The 23,272-nt window shown below is 58.5% G+C and overlaps 3 pseudogenes; all 3 read left to right on the top strand.

Moving 5' to 3' along the window:
* The first annotated feature begins 2,800 nt into the window (after positions 1-2,800).
* Positions 2,801-2,980, top strand: LOC143429517 (U2 spliceosomal RNA; annotated as a pseudogene).
* Positions 2,981-10,079: 7,099 nt separating this feature from the next.
* LOC143429516 (U2 spliceosomal RNA) lies at positions 10,080-10,259 on the top strand (annotated as a pseudogene).
* Positions 10,260-17,421: 7,162 nt separating this feature from the next.
* On the top strand, positions 17,422-17,601 carry LOC143429519 (U2 spliceosomal RNA; annotated as a pseudogene).
* The last annotated feature ends 5,671 nt before the right edge of the window (positions 17,602-23,272 follow it).

The following is a 23,272-nucleotide window of genomic DNA, read 5'->3' as shown; positions in this document are numbered from 1 at the left end:
GTAAGCAGCGTAGGGAGGTGGTGGTGGCGTGGTTGGATCTGGCCAACGCTTTCGGTTCGGTTCCCCACGCCACCATCATCGATTCGCTGGCCGGCGCCGGCGCTCCCCGGCCGCTTATCAACATCGTCGCCAGCCTTTACGACGGCGTGGCGACGCGGGTCCGTACCGCTGAAGGGTACACGCCCTGGATCCCCATGAAGTCGGGGGTGAGGCAGGGCTGCCCACTTAGCCCGATCCTATTCGACCTTTCCATTGAGGCCATGGTTCGCGGGGCCGTGGACTCGGTGGAGGGTCTGAGTGTGAGAGGGCATAAGGTGACAGCCCTGGCGTACGCGGACGATGTGGCACTCGTCGCGTCATCCGTTGGCGGCATGGGGAGGCTATTGCAAGCAGCAGAGGGGACGGCTCGGCAGCTGGGGCTCTCCTTCAACCCCTCGAAGTGTGCAACCCTGCACATCAGAGGGGACGGGAGGGTTTCCGGCACCGAGTTCCGTCTAGTCGGGGGACTCGTTCCTGCCCTGTCGGAGGGGCAGAGTTACGAGCATCTGGGAGTGCCGACCGGGGTTCGGATCGACCAAACCCCGTATCCGACGATCCAAGCCTTGTTAGTAGATCTTCGCGCGGTCGACGATTCCCTGCTCGCCCCCTGGCAAAAAATCGAGACCGTGGCGACATTCTTGTTGCCACGCCTCGATTTCGCGTTCAGGGGAGGCCACGTGCGAAGAACCGCTTTAGCCGATGCCGACAGGGTCATCAAACGCACGGTAAAGAGGTGGTTGCACCTCCCGCAGCGTGCCAGTGCGGAGCTGGTCTATATCCCCCCCGCTTGGGGTGGGTGCGGCCTCCTCCCGCTGGTGGATCTGGCCGACGTGGCGGCCGTGTCGCACGCGTTCAGGTTACTGAATGCGAGCGATCCGGTCGTCGCGGACTTGGCCAGGTCAGCGCTGTGTGACGCCGTGCGGGAGAAGGCCGGTCGGACCCTTGGGAGCAGGGGCCTTGCCGACTATCTCTCCGGCTCTTTGTCGGGCGAGATGGCGAGGCCATCGGCGGGCCGGGCTTCGTTCTGGTCGCGGGTAAGGAACGTCGGGATTCGTTCATGTGCGCGGCTGGGATTTAGTTGGAGATGGGACGAGGTCCGTGAAGAGCTCTCGGTTGTGTGTCGCTCCCGGAATGGGCGTAGCGTTGTTGTGCCGCCTGCTGCCAAGGGCCAAGTCACGCGGAGGCTGAGGGCAGCAGTGGGGGAGTGCTACTTGGAAAGGCTTCTTCGGAAGCCCGACCAGGGGAAGGTTTTCGACGCGACCTCCCGCTGCGCGGTTAGTAACCACTTTCTGCGCACCGGGGGGTATGTCCGCTTCGCTGATTGGCGCTTTGTTCACCGGGCCCGCCTCGACGTGTTGCCGCTAAATGGGGCACGTCGGTGGGGGACCGGTGACAAGCGTTGCCGGCGTTGCGGGCATGAGTTCGAGGGTCTTCCCCATGTACTCTCCCACTGCGGTCCTCACTCCGCTGCCCGGCAGCTGCGGCATGACAACCTCGTTCATAGGCTCGTGACGGCTGTCCGTCTGCCAGGTGAGCTCCGGGTCAACAAGCGCGTCCCGGGGGTCGACGGCGAGCTGGCAGCCCTGCGTCCCGACATCGTCGTGGAGCACGGGCTGTCGAAAAACATCGTCGTGGTCGACGTGGCCGTGCCTTTCGAGAACACTCTCGAGGCAATTGAGGAGGCGAGGATGGGGAAGATACGCAAGTATCAACCCCTCGCCGAATCATTGCGGAGGCGCGGCTACCGAGTCCACGTAGATGCGTTCGTCGTCGGCGCCCTGGGCGCGTGGGACCCGGGGAACGAGTTTGTCCTGGACCTGCTGCGCGTCTCTCAGCGTTATGCAGCGCTGATGAGGCGTCTCATGATATCCGAGACAATAGCTTGGTCCAGGGATATTTACGTGGAGCACGTATCCGGGGTGCGTCAGTACCGGGCTCCACGGGGTACGTCCGAGGCGGGGTCGACATCGGCGGCGCTGAGCGGGAGCAGTGGAGGCGCCCGCGTCCCTGGGGTGGTGTCGCCGGCGGATCCCTGAAGCCTCCACACCTGCGGTTGAGGGGTGCCGGCATTGACTATGGACGAGAAGGATCGCTACAGCCTCCACGACTATCCAGATAAATCTTTTCTAGTTATTTATTTACTTATTTATTTGATTGGTACTTACCTACTTATTTATTTATTTATTTATTCATTTATTTATCTGCTTAGTTGTTCATTTACTTGTATGCATATATTTACCTCGTTAGTACTAAATTAAAATTAAAATTAAAACAAAAACTAAATTAAACTAAACTATTAATATGCATCTACGTATATTTAGTAGCGATCCAGCTTCAAATTGAGTAACCTACTGAATATGGAGACATGAACACAATAGCCGTCCTTATGGGAAAGCACGCGCCCCCGACCATGACTGATGGACTACAGTAAAGCGCTATTCCGCACTTTGGTGCCTAGAAGACTTCTTCACTATTTTTCATTACTATTATTATTATCGTTATTATTATCATGTTTTTGTTCTTCTTGGCTCTATACGCCTTTTTCTTTGTTATATTATATATAATTTATCAAAGATTTTATATACTCTACACATACTATGTATACCATTGTTAAGAATACTACGACACATAAGACGTTGTTACGGGGATACTCCCCTTACATAGTGTTATAAAAATTATATAAGTTACCATATCGTGCGGAACACCCACGAAATTAGATTGTATAATTCATGTATACCCCTGGGGCTTCGGCCTCAGGGGAACATTAGTTGAAAATAAAGAAGCGTTTATCTGTTCTTATCAGCTTAATATCTGATACACTCCTCATTAGGAGTCAGAATATTAACCTGATTTTTGGAAAAAGGCGGACCGCTGGGGCTTGCTCCACCTCCGCCGCGAGTCGACCCAGTATTGCAGTGCCTCTGGGACCGGCTCAATAAGCCTTTTCCAAAGATCAGTTTTTATCTAGTCAAAACCCACACACTTTGACTTATCCATCAGTAGCTTAAGTATTTATTTTATTTGTGTTCTTCCGACTCGCTCACCGGAGTGTCGCGTTATCATCCGCGTCGCGCGTGCTGTGCTCGTGTTTGGTGCAGTGTTCAGTGCGTTCGGCTTGCTGGTGGACTCTGGACTTGGTAAGTCTAACACTTGGAATTTCGGTGGAGGTCCCATTTCGCGTGATTAGTTTAAAGTGCTCCCGATGCGGTGGTGTTGAACGCATCGGGTAGACGATAGACGTCCATACGTGACGTCCCTCCTCCTAGGTCGACCATTTCGACCTCCGAGGAGTTTGAATCCGAGTAGAATCGGTTTGTCTGACCTTATACCCGGTTATAAGTGTAAACTTTACACTTATAGCCGTTGGGTTTGAATTCGACCTCTCCGTGTTTTGGGTGTTAGACTGTTTGCACGTACGCCCGTAAATCGAATTTTTTGCTCGATTTTACGGGTCGTCGCTGCGAAATAGCAGCAATTAGATTAATTAGAATCACCGTCTATTTGTTTTATCAAGTGATCGGGGTACACGGAGGCCCTTTACACCCTGTGTAACTCGATACGTCGCGTTTCCGGAGTTTTCCAGGCCGTGTGGAGTGTCGTGAAAAGTTAAACCGTCGCGGTTGCTAGTCACGTACGCGAAGCACGGTTCGTTCGTGCGGGGCTGTGTCCACCGGGCACAGCGGAATTGTTTTATATTAATTTATTTTAGTTTATTTTATTTTATTAGATTCTCCGTCGTTACTTCGTATTAATATATTAATTTATTCGCGTTCGCGTTCGGGATTGTCCGTTGTGATAAGTGTATATAGTCTTATTTATTCAACCTTGTCCTTTGTCTTCTGTATACGTTTCGTATCGACCGTTACCGTCTGTGTTTCGCTCCGGTGAGCGTATTGTTTTATATCATAACTTATTTATTTTATCGAGACGAGCCGTGTGTTGCGTTGCGACACTATCTTCACGATGGCGGGTAATAGCAGCAAAAACGATAGTACAAATAGTAATAGTGAGCGCGTGGTGTTGCTGCATTACCCGTTCCCGGCAGAATTTCCTTGCCCGTTCTGCTACCTTGGCAGAACCGTGTGCAAAAAGGGAGCGTGTGTCTATCTGAGACACACGGATTTATTTAAACACTTAAAGATCCATCACCCCGGTGCGATCAAAAGGTGGGTGTGCGGTGAGTGCGGCTTCACCGACGAAAGTGCGTATGCACTGAAGCGTGTGAAGTCGCACCACCAAACAAAACACCCGTCCACCGGGGGTCCGTGTGTCTCCGTTAGACACAACTCCCTTGCAGGGAGTGCCGCCCGCGCAACGCCCGGCGACAGCGTTGCCGAGTCGCGACCCGTTGACGCGGTGGAGGCGTTCTCCACCGAGAACGAGGTCTCCTTTCCCCCCCTGGGTGCTTCCCCGGTGACCTGTGGGGGCACTACAACGTGTGCCTCCACCACAACAAAAACAATAACAACAACAACAACGACAACACCAATAACAACGGTAGTTAATAGAACAAATGTTTGTAGAGCATCGGGGACGGCTGCTTCCACTGCAGCCAAGACGACAACGAGAGGGGCCTCCTCCACATCGTCAACCAAAGGCACTACCACCACGCAACCCCGGCGAGGAACTCGTCCACCCACCGCCGGAAAAACAAGGACTACAAGGAGCTCCACCACCACAGCAATAACGACCACGACAACGACGGTGGTGGGGAGCAGCGCCGCGACACGGAGCTCCGTCACCCTCGCGGCGTTCTTACAACGAAGCCGGCGCTCCTCCGCGGACGAGGCTAGCCCGAACACAACGAGGACCAGCAGCGGGTCGGGGGTCAAGGGGAGAAGTTCAGGGGGCACCTCCACCATGCCCCCTGCCCCCTCTAAGGGGAAGAAGAGGAGTCCGGCGGCGCCCGCAGCAGCTGGGAGGAAGAGGCGGGCGTCGACCGAGCCACCCCAACCCGACCCGCCCCGACGCATCTTACCGGCGAGGAGGGTGACCCCCTCCACAACATTCGCGGAGGTCACTAGGGGCAGCCCGTCCGCCGTGGCCGGAGCGGCGGTGGTGTCACGCAACACCAGAGCAACGTCTCTCCCGCCCGCGTTGCCCAGGATAACGCGGGCGGCAGCGAAGAGGATGGGGGGCGCGTCCACCACCTCCAGCGCCCCCCCAGCGACACCACCACTGCAGGGCCCTCCACCTACGCCCTGCAGCGCTCCGGCCACGCTAACAACCACGACGGTGACGACATCGGTCCGTGGCTCGCCTATAATGACGGTGGCCGTCTCAACACCTACGGCGGTCACCGTCGCGGCGCGGACGCCGCCAGCCACGGGCCGCGCCTCCACCCCGCCAGCCAGGACGACTCGGGCGACGTCCCTCCCGCCCGGGTCGTCCGTGAAGAGGCCGATTCGGGGACGCCTGTCCCCTCCGGGGGTCAGAGGGGGCACCCAGACCACCGGGGTGTCCCTTCGGGTGGAGGCGCGTGGGGAGGGGACCGAGAAGAGGAGGTCCCTACCTTCGCCCAGGCCCCTCCCCACCATTCATGAGTCATCGTCGTCATCGTCGGACGATGAGAGAGCGCCGGCGGCCGTGTCTGAGGAGGGACCGGCCAGGACAACGACGAGAAGGAGGCGCCGCTGCATCGGCAGCAGCGGCAGTGGCAGCAGCAGCAGTAGTAGCAGCAGCAGCAGCAGCAGGAATAGCCACACGAGCGCCGCGAGGGGACGGACTGGACCAACACCAGGAGCGGCGAGAAGGCGGTGGGTGGACCGCACAATAACCACCACGGATTCGTCGGGGGAAGAGGAGGCCCCAAGGCAGCCGTCCCCGCGGGTGGAGGCTCCGGTTACCTCCACCCGAAGGTCACCGAGGCTCCCCAGGGAAGAGGAAGGGGGCCTCAACTTAGATAATTTATTATCAGAAAATAGATTTTATTCACTGACCGACCGGGCATCTAGTCCGGTCATTAATGACAATATTATTGACTCCCCCGGGCGAAACCGGGGGTGTGTTTGTGTGTGCAGGTGTGGAGGCGCGCGGGACCCGCCCGCGTCATCATCCCGGGGCAGCGTCGTCGTGGAGGCTCCGGTGAGGACGGCCCCGTCGAGCATTCGGGAAAGCCACCCGGTGAGTGCAACACGTGGGTATCGTGCGGGTACCAGAGGCGGTCGTGCACCTGCAGCGACCGTGGGGCGGCGGCGCGGGACAGCGACATCGGGCCTCCCGGCTGCTTGCGAGCGGGTAGGCGGGGCGTCTCAGCCTCGGGCCCCGCGGCAATCTAGGGTGCCCCATCACCGAAGTGGAGGTCGCGACGCTGCGTCCGGCGCGCCACCAACCGGTAGACCCCGATCTAGGGGACGCCGGGAGGTGGACGTTGCCGCAAGGGCGCGGTTAGTGGCCTTCGCGGAGGGGGTGGGATCACCCGAGCAACTGGAGGCGCTCACCACGAAGGTGGACGAGTACTTTCAGGGGCGGAGGGCCGCGGGACCCGGGGCTGGCGCACGGAGTGCCGCCTCCAGCGGGGGGGCCGGTCGGCGCCGGCCGGTCGCGGGGAGTGAGGGGCGTCGGGGCGATGTGGCCAATTCGATGGTGAGCGATGGCCCTCCCAGCGTCCCGGATCGCGTAGGGGAGGCTACCCGAATCCAACGTCTTTTCAGGGCGGATCGGAAGCGCGCGGTGCGGGAGATTCTCGCCGGAGAATCTCCCCATTGCAGTGTGCCCCTGGAACGGGTCCAGGAGCACTTTACGAACGTTTACTCGCTCCGAGCCCGCCCTGGTAGCCTTCCCTCTCTCTATGGGGAGGACCCGACCACTGAGTCGAACGATGCCCTGGTTTCCCCCTTCACGGAAGCCGAGGTCAGCCGTCGGCTAAAGCGGATGAAGCTTGCTTCTTCCGCCGGACCCGACGGTCTGACCTATGGTGACCTACGGAGGGGGGACCCAGGAGCGGTCCTCCTTACGGCGGTATTCAACACCTGCCGCCGCATGGAGAAGATTCCGGGGCGCTGGAAGCAGTCCAACACCGTCCTCCTTTTCAAGAAGGGTGATCGCGAGGACCTATCGAATTGGAGGCCTATCGCCCTGGGTGATGTCACCCCCAAGCTCTTCGCGGCGGTCGTCGCCGATCGGCTCACTCGTTGGGCCGTAGTCAACAAGCGGCTCAGCCAAGCACAGAAGGGCTTCTTGCCCTTCGAAGGCTGTCTGGAGCACAACTTTGTGCTTCAGCAGGCCATGGCTGCCGCTCGTAAGCAGCGTAGGGAGGTGGTGGTGGCGTGGTTGGATCTGGCCAACGCTTTCGGTTCGGTTCCCCACGCCACCATCATCGATTCGCTGGCCGGCGCCGGCGCTCCCCGGCCGCTTATCAACATCGTCGCCAGCCTTTACGACGGCGTGGCGACGCGGGTCCGTACCGCTGAAGGGTACACGCCCTGGATCCCCATGAAGTCGGGGGTGAGGCAGGGCTGCCCACTTAGCCCGATCCTATTCGACCTTTCCATTGAGGCCATGGTTCGCGGGGCCGTGGACTCGGTGGAGGGTCTGAGTGTGAGAGGGCATAAGGTGACAGCCCTGGCGTACGCGGACGATGTGGCACTCGTCGCGTCATCCGTTGGCGGCATGGGGAGGCTATTGCAAGCAGCAGAGGGGACGGCTCGGCAGCTGGGGCTCTCCTTCAACCCCTCGAAGTGTGCAACCCTGCACATCAGAGGGGACGGGAGGGTTTCCGGCACCGAGTTCCGTCTAGTCGGGGGACTCGTTCCTGCCCTGTCGGAGGGGCAGAGTTACGAGCATCTGGGAGTGCCGACCGGGGTTCGGATCGACCAAACCCCGTATCCGACGATCCAAGCCTTGTTAGTAGATCTTCGCGCGGTCGACGATTCCCTGCTCGCCCCCTGGCAAAAAATCGAGACCGTGGCGACATTCTTGTTGCCACGCCTCGATTTCGCGTTCAGGGGAGGCCACGTGCGAAGAACCGCTTTAGCCGATGCCGACAGGGTCATCAAACGCACGGTAAAGAGGTGGTTGCACCTCCCGCAGCGTGCCAGTGCGGAGCTGGTCTATATCCCCCCCGCTTGGGGTGGGTGCGGCCTCCTCCCGCTGGTGGATCTGGCCGACGTGGCGGCCGTGTCGCACGCGTTCAGGTTACTGAATGCGAGCGATCCGGTCGTCGCGGACTTGGCCAGGTCAGCGCTGTGTGACGCCGTGCGGGAGAAGGCCGGTCGGACCCTTGGGAGCAGGGGCCTTGCCGACTATCTCTCCGGCTCTTTGTCGGGCGAGATGGCGAGGCCATCGGCGGGCCGGGCTTCGTTCTGGTCGCGGGTAAGGAACGTCGGGATTCGTTCATGTGCGCGGCTGGGATTTAGTTGGAGATGGGACGAGGTCCGTGAAGAGCTCTCGGTTGTGTGTCGCTCCCGGAATGGGCGTAGCGTTGTTGTGCCGCCTGCTGCCAAGGGCCAAGTCACGCGGAGGCTGAGGGCAGCAGTGGGGGAGTGCTACTTGGAAAGGCTTCTTCGGAAGCCCGACCAGGGGAAGGTTTTCGACGCGACCTCCCGCTGCGCGGTTAGTAACCACTTTCTGCGCACCGGGGGGTATGTCCGCTTCGCTGATTGGCGCTTTGTTCACCGGGCCCGCCTCGACGTGTTGCCGCTAAATGGGGCACGTCGGTGGGGGACCGGTGACAAGCGTTGCCGGCGTTGCGGGCATGAGTTCGAGGGTCTTCCCCATGTACTCTCCCACTGCGGTCCTCACTCCGCTGCCCGGCAGCTGCGGCATGACAACCTCGTTCATAGGCTCGTGACGGCTGTCCGTCTGCCAGGTGAGCTCCGGGTCAACAAGCGCGTCCCGGGGGTCGACGGCGAGCTGGCAGCCCTGCGTCCCGACATCGTCGTGGAGCACGGGCTGTCGAAAAACATCGTCGTGGTCGACGTGGCCGTGCCTTTCGAGAACACTCTCGAGGCAATTGAGGAGGCGAGGATGGGGAAGATACGCAAGTATCAACCCCTCGCCGAATCATTGCGGAGGCGCGGCTACCGAGTCCACGTAGATGCGTTCGTCGTCGGCGCCCTGGGCGCGTGGGACCCGGGGAACGAGTTTGTCCTGGACCTGCTGCGCGTCTCTCAGCGTTATGCAGCGCTGATGAGGCGTCTCATGATATCCGAGACAATAGCTTGGTCCAGGGATATTTACGTGGAGCACGTATCCGGGGTGCGTCAGTACCGGGCTCCACGGGGTACGTCCGAGGCGGGGTCGACATCGGCGGCGCTGAGCGGGAGCAGTGGAGGCGCCCGCGTCCCTGGGGTGGTGTCGCCGGCGGATCCCTGAAGCCTCCACACCTGCGGTTGAGGGGTGCCGGCATTGACTATGGACGAGAAGGATCGCTACAGCCTCCACGACTATCCAGATAAATCTTTTCTAGTTATTTATTTACTTATTTATTTGATTGGTACTTACCTACTTATTTATTTATTTATTTATTCATTTATTTATCTGCTTAGTTGTTCATTTACTTGTATGCATATATTTACCTCGTTAGTACTAAATTAAAATTAAAATTAAAACAAAAACTAAATTAAACTAAACTATTAATATGCATCTACGTATATTTAGTAGCGATCCAGCTTCAAATTGAGTAACCTACTGAATATGGAGACATGAACACAATAGCCGTCCTTATGGGAAAGCACGCGCCCCCGACCATGACTGATGGACTACAGTAAAGCGCTATTCCGCACTTTGGTGCCTAGAAGACTTCTTCACTATTTTTCATTACTATTATTATTATCGTTATTATTATCATGTTTTTGTTCTTCTTGGCTCTATACGCCTTTTTCTTTGTTATATTATATATAATTTATCAAAGATTTTATATACTCTACACATACTATGTATACCATTGTTAAGAATACTACGACACATAAGACGTTGTTACGGGGATACTCCCCTTACATAGTGTTATAAAAATTATATAAGTTACCATATCGTGCGGAACACCCACGAAATTAGATTGTATAATTCATGTATACCCCTGGGGCTTCGGCCTCAGGGGAACATTAGTTGAAAATAAAGAAGCGTTTATCTGTTCTTATCAGCTTAATATCTGATACACTCCTCATTAGGAGTCAGAATATTAACCTGATTTTTGGAAAAAGGCGGACCGCTGGGGCTTGCTCCACCTCCGCCGCGAGTCGACCCAGTATTGCAGTGCCTCTGGGACCGGCTCAATAAGCCTTTTCCAAAGATCAGTTTTTATCTAGTCAAAACCCACACACTTTGACTTATCCATCAGTAGCTTAAGTATTTATTTTATTTGTGTTCTTCCGACTCGCTCACCGGAGTGTCGCGTTATCATCCGCGTCGCGCGTGCTGTGCTCGTGTTTGGTGCAGTGTTCAGTGCGTTCGGCTTGCTGGTGGACTCTGGACTTGGTAAGTCTAACACTTGGAATTTCGGTGGAGGTCCCATTTCGCGTGATTAGTTTAAAGTGCTCCCGATGCGGTGGTGTTGAACGCATCGGGTAGACGATAGACGTCCATACGTGACGTCCCTCCTCCTAGGTCGACCATTTCGACCTCCGAGGAGTTTGAATCCGAGTAGAATCGGTTTGTCTGACCTTATACCCGGTTATAAGTGTAAACTTTACACTTATAGCCGTTGGGTTTGAATTCGACCTCTCCGTGTTTTGGGTGTTAGACTGTTTGCACGTACGCCCGTAAATCGAATTTTTTGCTCGATTTTACGGGTCGTCGCTGCGAAATAGCAGCAATTAGATTAATTAGAATCACCGTCTATTTGTTTTATCAAGTGATCGGGGTACACGGAGGCCCTTTACACCCTGTGTAACTCGATACGTCGCGTTTCCGGAGTTTTCCAGGCCGTGTGGAGTGTCGTGAAAAGTTAAACCGTCGCGGTTGCTAGTCACGTACGCGAAGCACGGTTCGTTCGTGCGGGGCTGTGTCCACCGGGCACAGCGGAATTGTTTTATATTAATTTATTTTAGTTTATTTTATTTTATTAGATTCTCCGTCGTTACTTCGTATTAATATATTAATTTATTCGCGTTCGCGTTCGGGATTGTCCGTTGTGATAAGTGTATATAGTCTTATTTATTCAACCTTGTCCTTTGTCTTCTGTATACGTTTCGTATCGACCGTTACCGTCTGTGTTTCGCTCCGGTGAGCGTATTGTTTTATATCATAACTTATTTATTTTATCGAGACGAGCCGTGTGTTGCGTTGCGACACTATCTTCACGATGGCGGGTAATAGCAGCAAAAACGATAGTACAAATAGTAATAGTGAGCGCGTGGTGTTGCTGCATTACCCGTTCCCGGCAGAATTTCCTTGCCCGTTCTGCTACCTTGGCAGAACCGTGTGCAAAAAGGGAGCGTGTGTCTATCTGAGACACACGGATTTATTTAAACACTTAAAGATCCATCACCCCGGTGCGATCAAAAGGTGGGTGTGCGGTGAGTGCGGCTTCACCGACGAAAGTGCGTATGCACTGAAGCGTGTGAAGTCGCACCACCAAACAAAACACCCGTCCACCGGGGGTCCGTGTGTCTCCGTTAGACACAACTCCCTTGCAGGGAGTGCCGCCCGCGCAACGCCCGGCGACAGCGTTGCCGAGTCGCGACCTCTTGACGCGACGGAGTTATCCGTCGAGAGCGAGGTCTCTTTCCCCCCCTTGGGTGTTTCCCCGGTGACCTGTGGGGGCGCAACGACGTGCGCCTCCACCAGACCACGAACAACTACTGCTCGCTTAAACGTTTTCAGAGCAACGGGGACGGCTGCCTCCACCGCAGCCATAACATCAACAACGACGACGACAACAACAACAACAACAACAACATCTACAGCGTCGAAGGGGGCCTCCTCGAGTACGTCAAAGAGGACAATCGCTAACACCACCACGCAACCCCGGCGAGGAACTCGTCCACCCACCGCCGGAAAAACGACAAGGACAGTGAGATCCACCACCACTACCACTACTACTACTACCACGGTGGGATCCAGCGCCGCGACGAGAAGCTCCGTCACCCTCGCGGCGCTATTCCAGCGAAGCCGGCGCTCCTCCGCGGACGAGGCGAGCCCCAACTCCACCAGGACCAGCAGCGGGTCGGGGCCCAAGGGGAGGATTTCAGGGGGCACTTCCACCACGCCCCCTGCCCCCGCAAGGGGGAAGAAGAGCCCGGCGGCGCCCGCAGCAGCTGGGAGGAAGAGGCGGGCGTCGACCGAGCCTCCCCAACCCGACCCGCCCCGACGCATCCTCCCATCGAGGAGGGTGACCCCCTCCACAACCTTCGCGGAGGTCACCCGGGGCAGCCCGTCCGCCGTGGCTGGAGCGGCGGTGGTGTCTAGGAATACAAGAGCGACGTCTCTCCCGCCCGCATTACCAAGGATCACGCGGGCGGCAGCCAAGAGGATGGGGGGCGCGTCCACCACCTCCAGCGCCCCCCCAGCGACACCACCACTGCAGGGCCCACCACCCACGCCCTGCAGCGCTCCGGCCACACTTACCACCACGACGGTGACGACATCGGTCCGTGGCTCTCCAATTATGACGGTGGCCGTCATTACACCTACCGCGGTCACCGTCGCGGCGCGGACGCCGCCAGCCACGGGCCGCGCCTCCACCCCGCCAGCCAGGACGACTCGGGCGACGTCCCTCCCGCCCGGGTCGTCCGCGAAGAGGCCTATCAGGGGACGCCTGTCCCCTCCGGGGGGCAGAGGGGCCACCCAGACCACCGGGGTGTCCCTTCGGGTGGAGGCGCGTGGGGAGGGGACCGAGAAGAGGAGGTCCCTACCTTCGCCCAGGCCCCTCCCCACCATCCATGAGTCATCGTCGTCATCGTCGGACGATGAGAGAGCGCCGGCGGCCGTTCCTGAGGAGGGACCGGCCAGGACAACGAGGAGGCGCCGCTGCATCAGGAGCAGCGGCAGCAGCAGCAGCAGTAGCAGCAGCAGCAACAACAGCAGGAACAGCCATACGAGCGCCGCGAGGGGACGGACATCCACGACACCAGGAGCGGCGAGGAGAAGGCGGTGGGTGGACCGTACCATAACCACCACGGATTCGTCGGGGGAAGAGGAGGCCCCAAGGCAGCCGTCCCCGCGGGTGGAGGCTCCGGTTACCTCCACCCGAAGGTCACCGAGGCTCCCCAGGGAGGAGGAGGGGGGCCTCAATTCAGATAATTTATTACATAGTAATAGTTTTTATTTGTTGACCGACCGGGCGTCTAGTCCGGTCAATTCTGAACATTTTATTGACTCCCCCGGGCGAAATCGGGGGTGTATTTGTGTGTGCAGGTGTGGAGGCGCGCGGGACCCGCCCGCGTCATCATCCCGGGGCAGCGTCGTCGTGGAGGCTCCGGTGAGGACGGCCCCGTCGAGCATTCGGGAAAGCCACCCGGTGAGTGCAACACGTGGGTATCGTGCGGGTACCAGAGGCGGTCGTGCACCTGCAGCGACCGTGGGGCGGCGGCGCGGGACAGCGACATCGGGCCTCCCGGCTGCATGCGAGCGGGTAGGCGGGGCGTCTCAGCCTCGGGCCCCGCGGCAATCTAGGGTGCCCCATCACCGAAGTGGAGGTCGCGACGCTGCGTCCGGCGCGCCACCAACCGGTAGACCCCGATCTAGGGGACGCCGGGAGGTGGACGTTGCCGCAAGGGCGCGGCTAGTGGCCTTCGCGGAGGGGGTGGGATCACCCGAGCAACTGGAGGCGCTCGCCACGAAGGTGGACGAGTACTTTCAGGGGCGGAGGGCCGCGGGACCCGGGGCTGGCGCACGGAGTGCCGCCTCCAGCGGGGGGGCCGGTCGGCGCCGGCCGGTCGCGGGGAGTGAGGGGCGTCGGGGCGATGTGGCCAATTCGATGGTGAGCGATGGCCCTCCCAGCGTCCCGGATCGCGTAGGGGAGGCTACCCGAATCCAACGTCTTTTCAGGGCGGATCGGAAGCGCGCGGTGCGGGAGATTCTCGCCGGAGAATCTCCCCATTGCAGTGTGCCCCTGGAACGGGTCCAGGAGCACTTTACGAACGTTTACTCGCTCCGAGCCCGCCCTGGTAGCCTTCCCTCTCTCTATGGGGAGGACCCGACCACTGAGTCGAACGATGCCCTGGTTTCCCCCTTCACGGAAGCCGAGGTCAGCCGTCGGCTAAAGCGGATGAAGCTTGCTTCTTCCGCCGGACCCGACGGTCTGACCTATGGTGACCTACGGAGGGGGGACCCAGGAGCGGTCCTCCTTACGGCGGTATTCAACACCTGCCGCCGCATGGAGAAGATTCCGGGGCGCTGGAAGCAGTCCAACACCGTCCTCCTTTTCAAGAAGGGTGATCGCGAGGACCTATCGAATTGGAGGCCTATCGCCCTGGGTGATGTCACCCCCAAGCTCTTCGCGGCGGTCGTCGCCGATCGGCTCACTCGTTGGGCCGTAGTCAACAAGCGGCTCAGCCAAGCACAGAAGGGCTTCTTGCCCTTCGAAGGCTGTCTGGAGCACAACTTTGTGCTTCAGCAGGCCATGGCTGCCGCTCGTAAGCAGCGTAGGGAGGTGGTGGTGGCGTGGTTGGATCTGGCCAACGCTTTCGGATCGGTTCCCCACGCCACCATCATCGATTCGCTGGCCGGTGCCGGCGCTCCCCGGCCGCTCATCAACATCGTCGCCAGCCTTTACGACGGCGTGGCGACGCGGGTCCGTACCGCTGAAGGGTACACGCCCTGGATCCCCATGAAGTCGGGGGTGAGGCAGGGCTGCCCACTTAGCCCGATCCTATTCGACCTTTCCATTGAGGCCATGGTTCGCGGGGCCGTGGACTCGGTGGAGGGTCTGAGTGTGAGAGGGCATAAGGTGACAGCCCTGGCGTACGCAGACGACGTGGCACTCGTCGCGTCATCCGTCGACGGAATGGGAAGGCTATTGCAAGCAGCAGAGGGGACGGCTCGGCAGCTGGGGCTCTCCTTCAACCCCTCGAAGTGTGCAACCCTGCACATCAGAGGGGACGGGAGGGTTTCTAGCACCGAGTTCCGTCTAGTCGGGGGACTCGTTCCTGCCCTGTCGGAGGGGCAGAGTTACGAGCATCTGGGAGTGCCGACCGGGGTTCGGATCGACCAAACCCCGTATCCGACGATCCAAGCCTTATTAGTAGATCTTCGCGCGGTCGACGATTCCCTGCTCGCCCCCTGGCAAAAAATCGAGACCGTGGCGACATTCCTGTTGCCACGCCTCGATTTCGCGTTCAGGGGAGGCCACGTGCGAAGAACCGCTTTAGCCGATGCCGACAGGGTCATCAAACGCACGGTAAAGAGGTGGTTGCACCTCCCGCAGCGTGCCAGTGCGGAGCTGGTCTATATCCCCCCCGCTTGGGGTGGGTGCGGCCTTCTCCCGCTGGTGGATCTGGCCGACGTGGCGGCCGTGTCGCACGCGTTCAGGTTATTGAATGCGAGCGATCCGGTCGTTGCGGACTTGGCCAGGTCAGCGCTGTGTGACGCCGTGCGGGAGAAGGCCGGTCGGACCCTTGGGAGCAGGGGCCTTGCCGACTATCTCTCCGGCTCTTTGTCGGGCGAGATGGCGAGGCCATCGGCGGGCCGAGCTTCGTTCTGGTCGCGAGTAAGGAACGTCGGAATTCGTTCATGTGCGCGGCTTGGATTTAGTTGGAGATGGGACGAGGTCCGTGAAGAGCTCTCGGTTGTGTGCCGCTCCCGGAATGGGCGTAGCGTTGTTGTGCCGCCTGCTGCCAAGGGCCAAGTCACGCGGAGGCTGAGGGCAGCAGTGGGAGAGTGCTACCTGGAAAGGCTTCTTCGGAAGCCTGACCAGGGGAAGGTTTTCGACGCGACCTCCCGTTGCGCGGTCAGTAACCACTTTCTGCGCACCGGGGGGTTTGTCCGCTTCGCTGATTGGCGCTTCGTTCACCGGGCCCGCCTCGACGTGTTGCCGCTAAATGGAGCACGTCGGTGGGGGACCGGTGACAAGCGTTGCCGGCGTTGCGGGCATGAGTTCGAGGGCCTTCCCCACGTGCTCTCCCACTGCGGTCCTCACTCCGCTGCCCGGCAGCTGCGGCATGACAACCTCGTTCATAGGCTCGTGGCGGCTGCCCGTCTGCCAGGGGAGATCCGGGTCAATAAGCGCGTCCCGGGAGTCGACGGCGAGCTGGCAGCCCTGCGTCCCGACATCGTCGTGGAGCACGGGCTGTCGAAAAACATCGTCGTGGTCGACGTGGCCGTGCCTTTCGAGAACACTCTCGAGGCAATTGAGGAGGCGAGGATGGCGAAGATACGTAAGTATCAGCCCCTCGCCGAATCATTGCGGAGGCGCGGCTACCGAGTCCACGTAGATGCGTTCGTCGTCGGCGCCCTGGGCGCGTGGGACCCGGGAAACGAGTTTGTCCTGGACCTGCTGCGCGTCTCTCAGCGTTATGCAGCGCTGATGAGGCGTCTCATGATATCTGAGACAATAGCCTGGTCCAGAGATATCTACGTGGAGCATGTATCCGGGGTGCGTCAGTACCGGGCTCCACGGGGTACGTCCGAGGCGGGGTCGACATCGGCGGCGCTGAGCGGGAGCAGTGGAGGCGCCCGCGTCCCTGGGGTGGTGTCGCCTGCGGATCCTTAGGGCCTCCACATCTGCGGGGCGGGCGTGCCGGCTGCTGGGGGACTGGAGCGGTTATTGAGGGCCTCCACATGATAAGAGAAAATTTTACCTTATTTCAGTATATTTTATTATATTTTATCCTATTTTACTTATCTTACTTTACTATATATTTTACCTTATTTTGCTTATCCACTTAAGTGATATTTTATCTATTTTACCTTATCTTATTTTAACCCATTCTTAACTTATTCTTAACTTATTTTATCTTAGTTGCTATAGTATACTTACCTTATCTTAATGTACATTAATTTATTTATTTTACTCTGTTTTGACCATATGGCAGCTAGTGAATACCTTAATACCGCTTTGGATGGCCTAGGGGTGTCTGGTATCTCCGGCCCTGACTCGTGTGACTGCAGTTAAGCGCCTAATCCGCACGCTGAGGTTCTGTGATACACACGTCAAAGTCACTTTATTAAACGATCACCATATGATATATATATATATATATATATATAGATACGGTGTACATATATTAAATCACCCCACGACTTTCTTATCTACTAAGATGACTGAGTGAGATTTTGTGCAATATGTGAGCACCAGTCATTGTTAAACTAATACTTAAAATCCTTTATAATATGTGATCACGCTACAGTGAGAATAATAGACTTTAACTGACGTTGTGTGGGGCTATTCCCCATCTCTGTTATTGTTATTATTATATTTATTATATACTTAATTTGTGCGGTATAAACACAAATTTATATTGTAAGACAATTGTATACCCCTGGGGCTTCGGTCTCAGGGGAACATTAGTTGAAAATAAAGAAGCGTTTATCTGTTCTTATCAGCTTAATATCTGATACACTCCTCATTAGGAGTCAGAATATTAACCTGATTTTTGGAAAAAGGCGGACCGCTGGGGCTTGCTCCACCTCCGCCGCGAGTCGACCCAGTATTGCAGTGCCTCTGGGACCGGCTCAATAAGCCTTTTCCAAAGATCAGTTTTTATCTAGTCAAAACCCACACACTTTGACTTATCCATCAGTAGCTTAAGTATTTATTTTATTTGTGTTCTTCCGACTCGCTCACCGGAGTGTCGCGTTATCATCCGCGTTGCGCGTGCTGTGCTCGTGTTTGGTGCAGTGTTCAGTGCGTTCGGCTTGCTGGTGGACTCTGGACTTGGTAAGTCTAACACTTGGAATTTCGGTGGAGGTCCCATTTCGCGTGATTAGTTTAAAGTGCTCCCGATGCGGTGGTGTTGAACGCATCGGGTAGACGATAGACGTCCATACGTGACGTCCCTCCTCCTAGGTCGACCATTTCGACCTCCGAGGAGTTTGAATCCGAGTAGAATCGGTTTGTCTGACCTTATACCCGGTTATAAGTGTAAACTTTACACTTATAGCCGTTGGGTTTGAATTCGACCTCTCCGTGTTTTGGGTGTTAGACTGTTTGCACGTACGCCCGTAAATCGAATTTTTTGCTCGATTTTACGGGTCGTCGCTGCGAAATAGCAGCAATTAGATTAATTAGAATCACCGTCTATTTGTTTTATCAAGTGATCGGGGTACACGGAGGCCCTTTACACCCTGTGTAACTCGATACGTCGCGTTTCCGGAGTTTTCCAGGCCGTGTGGAGTGTCGTGAAAAGTTAAACCGTCGCGGTTGCTAGTCACGTACGCGAAGCACGGTTCGTTCGTGCGGGGCTGTGTCCACCGGGCACAGCGGAATTGTTTTATATTAATTTATTTTAGTTTATTTTATTTTATTAGATTCTCCGTCGTTACTTCGTATTAATATATTAATTTATTCGCGTTCGCGTTCGGGATTGTCCGTTGTGATAAGTGTATATAGTCTTATTTATTCAACCTTGTCCTTTGTCTTCTGTATACGTTTCGTATCGACCGTTACCGTCTGTGTTTCGCTCCGGTGAGCGTATTGTTTTATATCATAACTTATTTATTTTATCGAGACGAGCCGTGTGTTGCGTTGCGACACTATCTTCACGATGGCGGGTAATAGCAGCAAAAACGATAGTACAAATAGTAATAGTGAGCGCGTGGTGTTGCTGCATTACCCGTTCCCGGCAGAATTTCCTTGCCCGTTCTGCTACCTTGGCAGAACCGTGTGCAAAAAGGGAGCGTGTGTCTATCTGAGACACACGGATTTATTTAAACACTTAAAGATCCATCACCCCGGTGCGATCAAAAGGTGGGTGTGCGGTGAGTGCGGCTTCACCGACGAAAGTGCGTATGCACTGAAGCGTGTGAAGTCGCACCACCAAACAAAACACCCGTCCACCGGGGGTCCGTGTGTCTCCGTTAGACACAACTCCCTTGCAGGGAGTGCCGCCCGCGCAACGCCCGGCGACAGCGTTGCCGAGTCGCGACCCGTTGACGCGGTGGAGGCGTTCTCCACCGAGAACGAGGTCTCCTTTCCCCCCCTGGGTGCTTCCCCGGTGACCTGTGGGGGCACTACAACGTGTGCCTCCACCACAACAAAAACAATAACAACAACAACAACGACAACACCAATAACAACGGTAGTTAATAGAACAAATGTTTGTAGAGCATCGGGGACGGCTGCTTCCACTGCAGCCAAGACGACAACGAGAGGGGCCTCCTCCACATCGTCAACCAAAGGCACTACCACCACGCAACCCCGGCGAGGAACTCGTCCACCCACCGCCGGAAAAACAAGGACTACAAGGAGCTCCACCACCACAGCAATAACGACCACGACAACGACGGTGGTGGGGAGCAGCGCCGCGACACGGAGCTCCGTCACCCTCGCGGCGTTCTTACAACGAAGCCGGCGCTCCTCCGCGGACGAGGCTAGCCCGAACACAACGAGGACCAGCAGCGGGTCGGGGGTCAAGGGGAGAAGTTCAGGGGGCACCTCCACCACGCCCCCTGCCCCCTCTAAGGGGAAGAAGAGGAGTCCGGCGGCGCCCGCAGCAGCTGGGAGGAAGAGGCGGGCGTCGACCGAGCCACCCCAACCCGACCCGCCCCGACGCATCTTACCGGCGAGGAGGGTGACCCCCTCCACAACATTCGCGGAGGTCACTAGGGGCAGCCCGTCCGCCGTGGCCGGAGCGGCGGTGGTGTCACGCAACACCAGAGCAACGTCTCTCCCGCCCGCGTTGCCCAGGATAACGCGGGCGGCAGCGAAGAGGATGGGGGGCGCGTCCACCACCTCCAGCGCCCCCCCAGCGACACCACCACTGCAGGGCCCTCCACCTACGCCCTGCAGCGCTCCGGCCACGCTAACAACCACGACGGTGACGACATCGGTCCGTGGCTCGCCTATAATGACGGTGGCCGTCTCAACACCTACGGCGGTCACCGTCGCGGCGCGGACGCCGCCAGCCACGGGCCGCGCCTCCACCCCGCCAGCCAGGACGACTCGGGCGACGTCCCTCCCGCCCGGGTCGTCCGTGAAGAGGCCGATTCGGGGACGCCTGTCCCCTCCGGGGGTCAGAGGGGGCACCCAGACCACCGGGGTGTCCCTTCGGGTGGAGGCGCGTGGGGAGGGGACCGAGAAGAGGAGGTCCCTACCTTCGCCCAGGCCCCTCCCCACCATTCATGAGTCATCGTCGTCATCGTCGGACGATGAGAGAGCGCCGGCGGCCGTGTCTGAGGAGGGACCGGCCAGGACAACGACGAGAAGGAGGCGCCGCTGCATCGGCAGCAGCGGCAGTGGCAGCAGCAGCAGTAGTAGCAGCAGCAGCAGCAGCAGGAATAGCCACACGAGCGCCGCGAGGGGACGGACTGGACCAACACCAGGAGCGGCGAGAAGGCGGTGGGTGGACCGCACAATAACCACCACGGATTCGTCGGGGGAAGAGGAGGCCCCAAGGCAGCCGTCCCCGCGGGTGGAGGCTCCGGTTACCTCCACCCGAAGGTCACCGAGGCTCCCCAGGGAAGAGGAAGGGGGCCTCAACTTAGATAATTTATTATCAGAAAATAGATTTTATTCACTGACCGACCGGGCATCTAGTCCGGTCATTAATGACAATATTATTGACTCCCCCGGGCGTAACCGGGGGTGTATTTGTGTGTGCAGGTGTGGAGGCGCGCGGGACCCGCCCGCGTCATCATCCCGGGGCAGCGTCGTCGTGGAGGCTCCGGTGAGGACGGCCCCGTCGAGCATTCGGGAAAGCCACCCGGTGAGTGCAACACGTGGGTATCGTGCGGGTACCAGAGGCGGTCGTGCACCTGCAGCGACCGTGGGGCGGCGGCGCGGGACAGCGACATCGGGCCTCCCGGCTGCTTGCGAGCGGGTAGGCGGGGCGTCTCAGCCTCGGGCCCCGCGGCAATCCAGGGTGCCCCATCCCCGAGGTGGAGGTCGCGACGCTGCGTCCGGCGCGCCACCAACCGGTAGACCCCGATCTAGGGGACGCCGGGAGGTGGACGTTGCCGCAAGGGCGCGGTTAGTGGCCTTCGCGGAGGGGGTGGGAACGCCCGAGCAACTGGAGGCGCTCGCCACGAAGGTGGACGAGTACTTTCAGGGGCGGAGGGCCGCGGGACCCGGGGCTGGCGCACGGAGTGCCGCCTCCAGCGGGGGGGCCGGTCGGCGCCGGCCGGTCGCGGAGAGTGAGGGGCGTCGGGGCGATGTGGCCAATTCGATGGTGAGCGATGGCCCTCCCAGCGTCCCGGATCGCGTAGGGGAGGCTACCCGAATCCAACGTCTCTTCAGGGCGGATCGGAAGCGCGCGGTGCGGGAGATTCTCGCTGGAGAATCTCCCCATTGCAGTGTGCCCCTGGAACGGGTCCAGGAGCACTTTACGAACGTTTACTCGCTCCGAGCCCGCCCTGGTAGCCTTCCCTCTCTCTATGGGGAGGACCCGACCACTGAGTCGAACGATGCCCTGGTTTCCCCCTTCACGGAAGCCGAGGTCAGCCGTCGGTTAAAGCGGATGAAGCTTGCTTCTTCCGCCAGACCCGACGGTCTGACCTATGGTGACCTACGGAGGGGGGACCCAGGAGCGGTCCTCCTTACGGCGGTATTCAACACCTGCCGCCGCATGGAGAAGATTCCGGGGCGCTGGAAGCAGTCCAACACCGTCCTCCTTTTCAAGAAGGGTGATCGCGAGGACCTATCGAATTGGAGGCCTATCGCCCTGGGTGATGTCACCCCCAAGCTCTTCGCGGCGGTCGTCGCCGATCGGCTCACTCGTTGGGCCGTAGTCAACAAGCGGCTCAGCCAAGCACAGAAGGGCTTCTTGCCCTTCGAAGGCTGTCTGGAGCACAACTTTGTGCTTCAGCAGGCCATGGCTGCCGCTCGTAAGCAGCGTAGGGAGGTGGTGGTGGCGTGGTTGGATCTGGCCAACGCTTTCGGATCGGTTCCCCACGCCACCATCATCGATTCGCTGGCCGGTGCCGGCGCTCCCCGGCCGCTCATCAACATCGTCGCCAGCCTTTACGACGGCGTGGCGACGCGGGTCCGTACCGCTGAAGGGTACACGCCCTGGATCCCCATGAAGTCGGGGGTGAGGCAGGGCTGCCCACTTAGCCCGATCCTATTCGACCTTTCCATTGAGGCCATGGTTCGCGGGGCCGTGGACTCGGTGGAGGGTCTGAGTGTGAGAGGGCATAAGGTGACAGCCCTGGCGTACGCAGACGACGTGGCACTCGTCGCGTCATCCGTCGACGGAATGGGAAGGCTATTGCAAGCAGCAGAGGGGACGGCTCGGCAGCTGGGGCTCTCCTTCAACCCCTCGAAGTGTGCAACCCTGCACATCAGAGGGGACGGGAGGGTTTCTAGCACCGAGTTCCGTCTAGTCGGGGGACTCGTTCCTGCCCTGTCGGAGGGGCAGAGTTACGAGCATCTGGGAGTGCCGACCGGGGTTCGGATCGACCAAACCCCGTATCCGACGATCCAAGCCTTATTAGTAGATCTTCGCGCGGTCGACGATTCCCTGCTCGCCCCCTGGCAAAAAATCGAGACCGTGGCGACATTCCTGTTGCCACGCCTCGATTTCGCGTTCAGGGGAGGCCACGTGCGAAGAACCGCTTTAGCCGATGCCGACAGGGTCATCAAACGCACGGTAAAGAGGTGGTTGCACCTCCCGCAGCGTGCCAGTGCGGAGCTGGTCTATATCCCCCCCGCTTGGGGTGGGTGCGGCCTTCTCCCGCTGGTGGATCTGGCCGACGTGGCGACCGTGTCGCACGCGTTCAGGTTATTGAATGCGAGCGATCCGGTCGTTGCGGACTTGGCCAGGTCAGCGCTGTGTGACGCCGTGCGGGAGAAGGCCGGTCGGACCCTTGGGAGCAGGGGCCTTGCCGACTATCTCTCCGGCTCTTTGTCGGGCGAGATGGCGAGGCCATCGGCGGGCCGGGCTTCGTTCTGGTCGCGAGTAAGGAACGTCGGAATTCGTTCATGTGCGCGGCTTGGATTTAGTTGGAGATGGGACGAGGTCCGTGAAGAGCTCTCGGTTGTGTGTCGCTCCCGGAATGGGCGTAGCGTTGTTGTGCCGCCTGCTGCCAAGGGCCAAGTCACGCGGAGGCTGAGGGCAGCAGTGGGAGAGTGCTACCTGGAAAGGCTTCTTCGGAAGCCCGACCAGGGGAAGGTTTTCGACGCGACCTCCCGTTGCGCGGTCAGTAACCACTTTCTGCGCACCGGGGGGTTTGTCCGCTTCGCTGATTGGCGCTTCGT

This window comes from Xylocopa sonorina, chromosome 11, assembly GCF_050948175.1.
Source record: "Xylocopa sonorina isolate GNS202 chromosome 11, iyXylSono1_principal, whole genome shotgun sequence".
NCBI classification, from domain to species: Eukaryota; Metazoa; Arthropoda; class Insecta; order Hymenoptera; family Apidae; genus Xylocopa; species Xylocopa sonorina.
This window is presented reverse-complemented; position numbering and strand designations above follow the sequence as displayed.